The 13,196-nt window shown below is 38.2% G+C and overlaps 1 protein-coding gene and 1 long non-coding RNA gene across 2 annotated transcripts in view; one reads left to right on the top strand and one right to left on the bottom strand.

The window, feature by feature from the left end:
• Positions 1-5,469, bottom strand: part of LOC133715658 (protein transport protein SEC16B homolog) — an 86,809-nt gene extending 81,340 nt beyond the window's left edge. Inside the window, exon 1 of the mRNA XM_062142257.1 lies at positions 5,448-5,469. The gene's annotated coding sequence lies outside the window, so the exon portion shown is untranslated. The remainder of the gene's footprint in view (positions 1-5,447) is intronic.
• LOC133714612 (uncharacterized) lies at positions 3,222-5,221 on the top strand. The gene is made up of 4 exons (XR_009848752.1): positions 3,222-3,298; positions 3,387-3,439; positions 3,906-3,966; positions 5,009-5,221. It is a non-coding gene; the product is annotated as an uncharacterized LOC133714612 (long non-coding RNA).
• Positions 5,470-13,196: the final 7,727 nt, after the last annotated feature.

Raw genomic sequence — 13,196 nt, 5'->3', positions numbered from 1 at the left:
AAATCATAATCTGATTTACTCCTATTTTTATATCTTTTTCTTTCTTTTTTCAATGTTCTTTTTTTTTATCAGGAATTTCAATGTTCTCTATTTCAATCTATGTAAAAAGATTAGTAAATTTACAACTATGATCAATGAAGAAGAGATGGATTTTTTTTTTCTTCGTGTTTTAAATTTTTACTTTCGGTGTTCACAAAAAATATATATTGCAAAGATTTTGATGAAGTCAAAGGTAATGATTTTGTGTATTGAATAATGAATTAACAATGAGGAGGCAACAAAAAGACAAAAAAATAGTAATAAATTCAAATTTGAGTTGAGAAGATAAAGATTAATGTTATCCAATGAGAAATTAAGTAGTCTTTCTATTTAATTAATTACTTATATATTTATTTTTTCTTACATATTTGGATTTTAGAAAATTAGTATACTTCGTAGTCATTTTGCACTTGGGTAATATAGTTTTTCAATAATTCGAATGTTTGTAGGGTGAACTAAGAAAATGGTAGGGTGACAATAGCCGCACCCAACTGTTAATCACTTGATTAATTTGGTAGTACGCATGAGTCATTTACAGATGAAGTAAATATATATGGTATATTAGATAATGAAACTAAACAATCCTTTCGTGTATGTACATCGAGTCTAAAGCATCAAGATTGCATGAGTCATTTACAGATGAGGTAAATATATATGGTATATTAGATAATGAAACTTAACAATCCTTTCGTGTATGTACATCGAATCTAAAGCATCAAGATTGAAGACTCTATAAGGGTAAGAAAGTAACAATAACAACAATTTTTTCACCCCTTAAAAGTAGCCGTCTCATCTGCTTGAATCTGGACAATACATGAATACATGGTTGTCAACATTTGTATTGTTATAATATTGCTGATCATGAACCATACTTCTTGTTGACTGATCAAAAGATGGAGTGAAAGGCTGCAACTGTCTCCATTCCTGTTTCTCAGTAAAACCAATATTTTCACACTGGGCAACATTCTCAGCATGCCACGTACTAGTATTTTGCTGATCATAGTGGATTGTAGCTACAGGAGGTTCCAACTGCCTCCATTCTTGGATTTTTGTGTCATAGTACCAACTACCAACCGGGGTACTGGGGATCAAAAACCATATGTGCAGGGTATTCTGTGTTCCCATAAGAATGCTGGTTCCAGTTAGAAACTGCGCTAGTTTCAGATGCCTCAACCACGCTTTGAGTAACAGCCTGCACTGCAAATAAGGAGCATCGGCTTTCTGGGCTGAAAAAAACTTCAGTATCTGCAGACTGTTCTCCTGAGCATTTGCATTATTGTTCACCTCTTCATTTGTATTTGAATTCACACCATAACCCTCCAATGGATACCACTGCTTAGTATTTGCATCGTACCTCCATCCGGGATAAAGATTTTCCCAATTCTGATTATTATTTAATTCTTGATGCTGCCCATAGCTAGAAGTACCCCAACCAGAAACTGAGTTCTCCAGAACACCATTACTCACATTAGATTCAGCCCCAGACTGGTCTGTATTACCCAAATTCGCAAATGGATCTTGTTGATGCTTCCCATAGATAGAAGCACCCAAACCAGAACCCGAGTTTTCCAGAACAACATTACTCACAGCAGATTCGGCCCCAAATTGGTCTGCATTACCCAAATCTGCAAATGGGTCTTCTTGTTGCTGCCCATAGCTAAAAGTATCAAAACCAGAAGCAGCATTTTCCAGAACACCATTAGTCACAACGGATTCAGCCCCAAATTGGACTGTATTACCCAAATTTGCAAATGGGTCTTCTTGATGCTGCACATAGCTAGAATTACCGAAAGCAGAAACTGAGCTTTCCAGAACACCATTAGACACAATAGATTTGACCCCAGATTGGTCTGTGTTACCCAAATTCGCAAATGGGTCTTCCGAGTTATCTCCAACTTCACTAAAAAAATTTGAGTATGACCCAAATCCACTACCACCAGAAGGATCTGAGTTAAACGAACTCCATTGAACTACTTTAACACCTGTTCCCTCTGACACCACACTCTTTCCGACTGTATTATCTACAGAACTGTCCTCCCCTTTACCCTCCAATTCACCACCCTCATTACTAGCTTTATCCTCCACTGCCTCATCTCTATTTTCCGGTACTGATGACTTGCTCGCTTCACCGACCATAGGATCCTGGTGTCGATCCAACGAAGCTAACACAACCCCATCGCCGTGCCCCAATTGACCATTAACCCCATTGCCGCGACCCAATCCATCATCAACTGATACAACACTCGTACTCACTGCATCATCCACCACACCTTCCTTCCCTTTGGCCGCCAATGCACCAGACTCACTCTCTCCACCAGTCAAAGACTCCTTCTGCAGATCCGACGGCTCCAACACAACCCCGTCTTTCTGACCCAACTCACCATTAACCTGAGAACTAGTTTTCCCACCGGCGCCTACATCCGAAATACTCAATTTCGAAATATCTTTAACCACATCAAGTTCAACTTTTCCTACAGAACTATTTGCATACCCAGAAAAATCAATGTCATCATCATCGATCAATTTGTCAAAGAAATCCTCATCCGTCTGATCCTCCAACTCAAACGCAGAACTTGCCATCTAACACCCTCCAAAATCAACCCCACTCCTCAATCAAACCCCCAATCCCCAATTCGATTCCGCCCACAAAATTTCAGTTACTCCCCACAAACACTCAATGTTACGTCCCGAACCCAAATTCACCCGATTACTAGTCATTTGGACGGTAAACGACAACTACTTTCACTTTTTTTGTCGTTTCGGTACTTTTAGTGGCCCTAAAAGTCGACTTTTTGTTCGGGTCAGAATTTGAGAAAAGTTTCTTCATGAAAGTTGTAGAGGACGTTAAACCGAGTGCGTGGATATGTGGTTCGTAAAAATCGGAGCTCGTATGCGAAAGTTATAAGCGAAATACTAAAGTTACTGTTCATGTGGTAAGTTTCTATAAATAGCTAAGTTACTGTGGTAAGTTTCCATTTTTGGAAACCTACCGGCCTTTTCTCTCTCTTCTCCCCCGACCTTTTCTTCCTCTTCGGCCCGATTCTTCCTCCTCCGATTTCTTCCTCCTCCGGCCACCCCACGATGGAATCCGGGCATCAGCTGGCTCGCCTCTTCACCCTTGTCACGTCTGTGGTGATGTTTTGCAGCGATTTGGTCGGAAGAGCTCGATTTGGAGCTATGAAGGTTACTGTAGCAGATCGGGATTTCAGTCGATTTCCGGCGATTCCGGCCGTCTCCGGCCACCAAATTGGCGTCGAAGGTTCGGTTTTTGACATAGATCATTTCCCCTAAGGTCTTTCATTTCAATTTGCAGTGTAGAGGTCGAATTAACGATTTGCAATTTCTAGGGTTCTTGGAGTTTTCTGGAAATTTTTCACCGGCCAAATTGGAGCCCTTCAAGGTAAAATTGGAACTTGTTGTAGTTGAGAAAGAGGTTGGGTTTGTTGTGTAGGTGGTGCTGCCAAAATTTGGTGGCCATCGGAGGTGGTGGCCGCCGGCGCGTGGGGCCCACGCGCTGCCACTGTTGGTGGCGCGTGGAGGCATATAGGGCAGTGTTTTAATTTCAGTTTTTAGCCCATTAAATTGTATATATGTTGTAGTGCTTGTATGTGAAGTTTGGTGAATTTTGGACGAGTTTGGAATTGTTTGTGAATTTCCGAAGTTTGAAGTTTTGTGATGGAATTGTGGGAAATCCGACCGTCGGATTTCCCTCGTTTTCATTGTGGAATATATAGATTGAGGAATTGGTGTTGTGGAAGAGATTTGGGTGGAATTTGAGAAGTATTGGAGATAGAGATTTTCGGGTTTCGTTTAGGTTCGTATTTATTTTATCGGATTGCCGTTTACGGAAATATAATTGTGTACAGGGCAATGTTGCGAGCTACGGCTAGATGAAGGGACTCGTTTGCGTGGTCGCCAACTAGTACTGTGAGTGGACGTTTGTTTTTGAATATTGATGCATGCATTTATTTTTCGAATTAATGTTTTATTAATTATCATATTATTTTAGTTTCGGATATGATTTCGGTTTTGGAATATTGCTTGGATTTTCCATCATGATTTTTGGAACGTGAGTTTTATTCGCTCGGATTTGAACTTGTGATTTAAGTGATTTTCGACGAATTATTTTTCCGAGGTGATTTCCGGAATTTATTAATATATTTTATTCGTCGATATTGAGATTTCTGGAATATTTTTCGAAATGAGATTTCGATGGAATTATATTTCTTGTTTATTTATCGATTTACGGTTTTGGCATTGGGAATGCCTCATTGATGATTCTGGATTCGGTTTTGTTTCGGAACTGCGATTTATAATTGATCTAGTTATTCTTTTAGCGTGTGGGACACGCTGTTGCTTTATACGACTTTTACGAGAATTTCCGGGTACGGTTGGGAATCGTACCCGTATTTTCTTTATTCGTGGGACATGGGGAAGCCTTATAGATTTACTGGATTTTAATGGTTTTTACCCGCCATACCTGGGTCGTCATATTTATTGCTAGCTAGCCTATTAGTACTCCTCCTTGCTTACTATGTGTTTGTGGGTGAGTAAGAGCAGAACATGGGATGCTCCAGAGTGTGGGACACTCCGACCCGAGCCTGGGAGGCTCCCTTCTTTCGTATGGTGAAACTTCTCCCCCATATTTTATCGTTGCTTGACTAGCGGGGCTAGTCCGATTTTCACTGTAGCCAGCGGGGCTGGTCTTATCTTCTTGAGAAACGAGATTTCAGTTTTACGATATATTATTTTCGAATGTTTTGACTAGCGAGGCTAGTCGGTTTATCGTTTTGAAATCCTTGGATTTAAAGCTAAATGTGTTTTACCATTTGTGCATGCATCGAGGTTTTTAATGAAATAAATGTGGGAAAGTATGAAATCATTTTTATTTTAAATTGTTTATTTTTGTCCACTCACGATAACGTTTTTCGTCTACTTTCCCCTGGGCCTTTCGGTTTCTAATGCCCAGTTTGCAGGCGCTATTAGTTGAGGTCGGGCGTACATGGATCGAGGCATAGTTGACGAATAGTTTCCGCACTTCTTTGTTTGGCTCTGATCTATTGTGGGTTACTATTTTGGGTAGTCCACTTTAGGGGTGACTCGACCAGTTCTCGGTAGAGTTATCTCTAAGGTGGGCCCCGCAGGGCCACCTCGGATTTCAGGGTGAAATTCAGGGCGGGTCCTGTCACTCAAACAATCCAAATTCCAACATCCACCACCATTCAATAATCCGAAACCTAAATTCACACACACAGAACAAACCCAAATCAGAAAGACTAGAACTTTACCTGGTCAGCAAGATCTTCAAAATCTTACATTGACTTTTTTTCTCTTAAATCGTTGAATTTGGAGAACACTAAACAGATTAACAAAATTAATAACAAGAAAAATATAAGAAGACTACGTACCTGTTAAACCCTAGTAATTTGAGAGAGAGAGAGAGAATCAGAGTTGGAGAGAAAGCTTGGATCTTTTTTTTACAGCAGCAGCAGCAGAGTACATATAAACCTTGGAGCACCGCGTCATCACCCAGCCGCGAAAGTTTGCATGTTTTTTATCGAGTTCCAGGCGCGCACGTGACGAGAGTGTTATAAGAGCACGTGACGGATGGGGAACGCTACTGGTCTAGTGAGGACAGGGCACCGCTGTGGTAGGTGGCGGTTGAATCTGATTTGGATTGGGAAAAGATTTTGGACTCCTTTTGGTTTGACTGTCTTCTTAGGTATTTTTAATTCTATGAGTTTTTTTTTTTTCTTTCTTTCTTTCTTTTTCCTAATTCTATGAGTGAATGGGTGTGATTCCTTTTTTCAGTGAAATTTAAAAAAATTTAGGGTTTTTGTCCATTTACCCCATTTCTAGGGATTTTTTTCCCACTTACCCCATTACTCCATTTCTAGGGACATCCTCATAAATTTTGTTCAGAAAAGTCCACGAAAAATCTTATTTTATCAAATTTATTGCTTCACCATATGGATATTAACTAAGAGCATCTTTAGACAAACTAACTGAATAGTCATTTTGGCTATACTTTAGAAATATGTCTGCGTCAGTGCTCTCGAACCGTACCGAAAAACCCGAAAAACCGAAAAACCGAAGGAACCGCACCGAACCGTACCGAAAAACCCGGTTCGGTTCGGTTTTAGGGTATATATATTTACATTTTGCTCGGTTCGGTTCCTAATGAAGTATTATCGGTTCGGTTCCGGTTCTTGTTTTTAAAACACCCTTGGAACCGAAATACATATGTCAGTGTATAAGTGGATATAAGGGCCGAGCTTATTTCTCTAAAATAAACCCATTCTCATTTGATCAGGCGCCGATGATTCCGATCTATCCATTCGATCAAAAGTTCAAAACCCTAAAATTTCTCTAGTTCTCTCTATCGCTCACTGCCTCTCAAAACCCCAACTCTCCATTCTCTAACCCAGACGACCAAGACGATCAAAAGATTCAAAACCCAGACGACCAAGACGATCGCCCTCAAAGATCGGATGCAGCCCTGACGAGCAAGACCATCGCGTCTTCGATTTGTGTTGGGCTGTTAGCCATCTGCGATTTGGTTGATGCATCCCCGTCTTCGACCTCCATCAATGTAAGTCTGGACCCCAGTCTCATGCTTTTCTTTCACTCCCTCTCTTATCCTTCTCCTTCATCTTCTTCTTCTTCTTCTCTCTTCAAGTTTCAGTCTTTGATCTTTCAGCCGTCTTCTTGAAGTCCGAGGCCGACCCGGAAAGCAGGTGCAGGCGTGCAGCTATTGGAGTCCGAGATCCAACAACTCTGCTCTGCCTCTAAAGATATCTTCTTGCAACAACCCAATTTGTTAGAGCACCCATCAAGATTTGTGGTATAAAAATTCAAACTTTGTTCTTGTTTGTTTCAAAGTTTCAATTTTTGATGGTTTTTGCTTACTAGGTTTTGTTTGCTTGGTTGAATTTGGAATCCTATGTGGTTAATTTGGCAACCCATTTATTCGATTTGATTAGGCAATTACTTGGCAACTCTTGCCTTTTTTTAATTTCGCTGTGACCAAACGCTGGCTCTTAATGTGTGATTGAATTTGGCTATTGATTTCTGTGTTCTCGTTTTGATGTGTGGAAATTAAGGTAACAAGAGAAGCTTTGGGGAGATTGAGGACGAAGATGATTTCTTTGGCTCAAAGCAGGTATCTTTAATTCTTTATATTCATTCATGGCATTCATTTGGAAATTTGAATAGTTTTTAATAGGATATATAGGAAGGGAACTTTAACAAGTTACATCTGATATATGCATTGCTTATCATTCGGTTATTGTTTAGTCCCTTAGAGAAAGATAGTGATTTATTTACAATGTAGGTTAAAGCAAAAGTCGAAGAAATTGCTCCCGGTGTTGCAACAGGAATGATTTTGTCTCTGCGTCAGAGGTACTCTGAAATCTAGAATGGTTTATAGTTTACTGATCAAACTTCTATACCTTGGGCAGTTGGTTTTGCATTGAATATTCAGGAGGGCCTAAATTGATTATGACAATGAATTTGTTTTGCAGTCTTCATTACTATCTAAGGATGATCTTGCAAAGTGCCAAGTATGTATCATATTTCATTTTCCCTCGTTTCTATCTCTTCATTATCCTTCTACAGTTAGTGATATATCACTCATGTGACATCAAATTCCATCTAGTTGGAAAATCTAATGCTTACTAGTGTGTAATTTAAAAATCATGTCAAATGTAATTCCTTCTAGTCACATGCTTGATTCATGGCACCTCTTGATGCATGCACCACCATTATATGTGTTATATGGTTGTACCTACATTCTAATTCTTCTCTCATATATTAAATTATGATCTTCTTGGTTACAGATGGAATATGATGCTGCAAAATCTGAGGTTCAGAAGTGGCATTCTGCATTTCAGAATGAACCCTTTATAAATCCGGGGACTTCTCCTGGTTAGTTTCACAATATCATCAGTGTTTTCCTTCTTTGCATACCATTATATTATGTAATTTACATTATACTTGTTATTCTATGAGAATCAACTTACCTTTTGATATTCAACATGTATCTTCAGACCCTGAAAAACTCCGAGGAGTCACTGAAAGAACAGGTTTGTGTTCATCGTTCCTTTATTAGTCATCAGTAATCTCCAGCTTTTGTTCATCTTTTAATTTTTAATTTTTAATTTTTAATTTTTAATTTTTAATTTTTAATTTTTAATTTTTAATTTTTAATTTTTAATTTTTAATTTTTTTTTCCCACCAGTTGGAGAAAGCAAAGAAAAAGGAAGCTGCATTCATAGTTACATTTGCAAAACGGGATCTTAGAGCTCAACTCAAGCCACCATCATTGTAGGTAGCTAAGCTCATCCATTGTTTTTTATGATTTCAAAATTGATCTAAATTTTGGTTTGGTTGTACTTAAGAAATTGTTTTTATTAATTCAAAATATATTGCATCTGTTTTGCTCAGTTTTGTTGTTTGTTAACTGTTAATGAAAAAAATATATTGCATCTGTTTTGCTCAGTTTTGTTGTTTGTTAACTGTTAATGAAAAAAATATATTGCATCTGTTTTGCATCTGTTTTGAGGCCAGGAAATATTGCTTAACAAAATTGCTTGGTGTCTTCATTTCAGGCCAGAAGGTATTGAGGTTGTACATACGCTTGCAGCTTGCTGCCGTTGAGATCTACTTCCATGTCCGAAACATCTGCTAGCTCCTCTAACCGATCCGATTCCAGTGATGAACCGTCCGCTTGCAATGACATTGTAGTTGCAAGCAACAACCCCGCGGCAGAACAAGTAGCAGCTGATCCAAAATCTAAGAAAGCAAGGAAAGCTTCTACTGCTCCGTCTGCTCGCAGCTCTGTTGCCAAGAGGAAAAGAGGAGAGAAGAAGAAAGGCAAGCAGAGGTCGGACGTATGGGATCACTTCACGAAGGAGGATCATCCTTTAATTGAGACTATCGATGGAGTGGAGAAAGTGGTTGGCCATACTAAGAGAGCTCAATGTAAGTACTGTCCGACTCATTTGGCATGCAATTCATATGAAAATGGTACATCTTCTCTTAGGAAACACATTGAGATAGTGTGTAAGGGATACCCTGGTAGAGTAGTTTTAGAATCCGGCCAACAGGTTTTGACTAGTGATGGTAGAAGAGGTCAGAGTAGTTTGGTTAGTGTGAATTGGTCACAAGATAATTGTGTGGAAGCTGCAACTCATATGATAGTTGTCGATGAACTTGCATTTAGTTTCATTGAAAAACCGGGTTTTAGGTATTTTTGCAGTGTTGCTGTGCCCTTGTTTAAAGTTCCATGTAGGAAAGTCATAGTCAAAACCTTTCTAGGCATGTATGATGCCAAGAAGGAGGAGTTGAGGAGGGAATTGAAGTCTCACTGTGTGTGTTTGACAACGGACACTTGGACTTCTTGCCAGAATATAAACTACATGGTAATTACTGCCCATTTTATTGATCGGGGATGGCAGATGCACAAAAGAGTGCTTGCTTTTTGTGTGGTTCCAAACCACCATGCTGTAACCATAGGAAAAATCTTGGAGAAGTGTTTGGTTGATTGGTCAATAGAGAGGGTTTTAACAATTTCTGTTGACAATGCCTCTGCCAATAAGCATGCCATTGATTACCTTAGGAAGAAAATGGGCAATTGGGACATAAAACCGATTTGTGGAGGTAAGTTTATGCATGTGAGATGTTTGGCTCACATTGTAAACCTAATTGTGAGGAGTGGACTGAATATGATGGAGAGGTCAGTGGTTAGCATAAGGAATGCTGTGAGATACGTTAGAAGTTCGGGTGCAAGGTTGGATGAATTTAAAAGCTGTGTAGAGCAGGAGAAAGTTGGATGCAATAAAATTTGCATCTTAGATGTTCCAACAAGGTGGAATTCCACCTTTCTTATGTTGGACACAGCTTTGGAGTTAAAAAAGGCATTTGAAAGATTGAAGGATGAGGAGGATTCAAGGTACAAAAGCTACTTTGATGAAGAAGAGGAAGTTGAAGATGATGATGAAACTGAAAATCAGAGTAAGAAGAAAGTGCCTCTAAAAAGGATAGGGCCACCAAGTGATGCAGATTGGGACAATGCAGCAGTTTTTGTGAAGTTCTTGAAAGTCTTCTATGATGTGACCCTTAATGTTAGTGCTTCACTTACCCCCACTGCACACAAGGCATTCCATGATATTGTTACTATTGAAGCAGAGCTTGAAGATCTCAGTTCTATTAGGGTAGGGCCTGATTCAAGTGAAGCAGACCAAGTCTTGTACAACATGGCAGTCAAGATGAAGGCCAAATATTCCAAGTATTTTGGGAACTTAAATGACCTGAACCAACTCTTCCTAGTTGCTTTGGTCTTAGATCCTAGGTATAAATTGAGAAACATTAGTTGGTTGTGTGATACAATGTTGAATTTGTGTGATTGGGAGATCAAGAAGAAATGTGATGAAGTAAAGCAGCTTGTGGTAGACTTGTGTGACTTGTATGGGCAGTCTAATGGTGCACATAGTGGACAGACCAAGACCAAAGGTAATGATCCAAGTACTAGTGCAGCAACTACTAGTAAGACTAGAAGCAAAGCAAGGATTCTTAGTGGGAAGAGGGCTGTTATGCAAGAAGACTGGAATAGGTAGCTTGAACAGAATAACGATGTTGTGGTGGGACATGAAGTTGATAGATATTTGCTGGACCCTATAGAAAAACCTGCTGAAAATGATGATTGGAAGATTTTGGATTGGTGGAAGCTGAATGGAGGTAAATATCCCAACTTGCAATCATTGGCTAGAGATGTATTAGCAATACAAGTGTCTACAGTTGCGAGTGAGTCAAGTTTCAGCACTGGGAGAAGGGTAATAGATCCATACAGAAGCTCTTTAAACCCAAAAACAGTTGAAAAATTGATATGTCTACAAAATTGGTTAAAGTCTGATGCTATTATGGGGTTGGAGTACATTCCAACTATGGAGGAAATGGAGTCATATGAACAGATTGAAGCTGGTATGTATTTTTGATGTTTTTAGTTTACTGTTTTTGAATCTGGTACAACAACTTTGGGCAATTTATATGAGATTGACTATTTTGAGTTTTGACATCGTGCAGACCATGAAAAAGAGGATAGAGAGAAAGCTGAGAAGGCCAAGAACGCTATTGCTGCTGCATCTACATCTTACCCAAGTGGCAAAACAACCAAGAGTTCTGAGGCTTCGGCTTCTGCCCCTACAACCAAGAAGAAAAGGCATAAAAAATGATGCAATTCATCAACAATCAAGGATGCATAAAGGTCTGAACATTTTTGCTTCATTTGAAGTTCAATTTTTTTTTTAAGTTATCCTAATATCATTGATTTTAGATTTGTTATTTTGTATGCAGATTTGGTATTGAATCTATTGATGGAAGGCTGGAAGCCTTGTTGCATTGATGAAGAGGAACTGAGGAAGCCATGCTGGAAATGTTTGATTGTTTGCAGTAATGCACTTTGATGAAATATTGATCATTCATGAACTTTTTCAATTTTAGTTGGTTTGTTTCAGTTTTAGTTGGTTTGTTTCAGTTTGTTTCAATTTTAGTTGGTTTGATTCATTTTAGTTGGTTTGTTTCAGTATTTTAGTTTGCTGCAAATTGATGCAGTTTCAATATTTTGTGTGTTTGATGGTTTAATGCTTTGATCAGTTTCATGCTTTGAGAGTTTGGGAGTTTGCTAGAAATTTCTAATTTGTTATGTTGATGTTGATTGTTGAGTTTATGAGTGAATGGTATTTGCAATATTGAATCATTTGAATGTATGTATGGAAATCAGGAAAACTGGAAGCTGCAGACTAGAAAATGCTGAAAAACAGTTTTTCTGTATGGAAAAACCGAGGAACCGAACTTGGACCCGAACCGAACTTGGAACCGAAACCGAAAAACCTTCACAGGACCCGAACTGATCTTGGAACCAAAAAACCGAGAAACCGACCCGAATATGGTCGGTTCGGTTCCATATCGGTTCTTGATAAAAAAAAACAGTATACCCGAACCGATTATGTCATCTCGGTTCCGGTTCCGGTTTCTGGACTTGAAAGTGTAGAACCGACTCAGGCCAGCCCTAGAAATTATGGGTTTAAAATTTAAATGGTGAGATGCATACGAAGTGTGGAGATGCGGATTTTAGTGAGATGAAGAGATAAAAGTTATCGGGAAATATTGTTGATTATAGAGTAATTACAAGTTTGACTCTTTAAATTAATGGATTGATTTTTTTCAATCTAGTGTTCTTTCAATAAAGTTACCTTTTTTTTATCTTATTTTTATAATTTTTTACTTGTGATCAATGTGAATTAAAAAGATGGATAAAAATATTGATGGATGCATGTTGTAATCGTATGAAATAGACACAGCAAATGATTCATTTATCGCGGTCTTTGGGACATTAGAAATACCGCATTGATTTCAACATCTACCAACATTTGATATTTTGTGTTAATAATCCTGCTCAAGTGGTTAGTATATACTCGGTCGTGCTCAATTGCTGTAACTTTACTTTGCTCAGTCATTCAAATTTACTTTGTTTAACTTTACTTCCAAAATTCTTTCTTACAGAAATTGTAGTTAACACATCCTCATAAATTTTGTTCAGAAAAGTCCACGAAAAATCTTATTTTATCAAATTTATTGCTTCACCATATGGATATTAACTAAGAGCATCTTTAGACAAACTAACTGAAAAGTCATTTTGGCTATACTTTAGAAATATGTCTGCGTCAGTGCTCTCTATTTTAGCTAGTTTTGAATTTATATTATTTTGTAAATGAAGATTAAATAGTTTAAATGTATTTACAAACTATTTATCTTCTTCATCTACTCAAGATAAGGTTGCATCATGTGACATTTCGGAAAAGTGGTCTTCTATTTTTGAAAGGAAAATTGATTTCAAGCTATTTTTATTTGAATTTTGATTATTTTTAAAACTGACTCACTTTCAGGATAATTTGGTAGTACGCATGGGTTAGGGTTAGCCATGATATCCTGAAACTAATTTTTTTGGAAAAAAAAAAAACTGAAAATTGATGATGGGGTTGAAGAGGTGATACACTAGTAAATTGTTATACAAATTTTTAAAAGCTTCACTGCTAAGTTTCATATGTTGCTCCTTATATTATGTTGTTTGTTTCAGCGATAGCCCATCATATCCAAAA

Source organism: Rosa rugosa, chromosome 6 (assembly GCF_958449725.1).
Source record: "Rosa rugosa chromosome 6, drRosRugo1.1, whole genome shotgun sequence".
Classification (NCBI taxonomy): domain Eukaryota; kingdom Viridiplantae; phylum Streptophyta; class Magnoliopsida; order Rosales; family Rosaceae; genus Rosa; species Rosa rugosa.
Note: the sequence above shows the minus strand (reverse complement) of the source record. Positions and strands in the feature narration are given on the sequence as shown.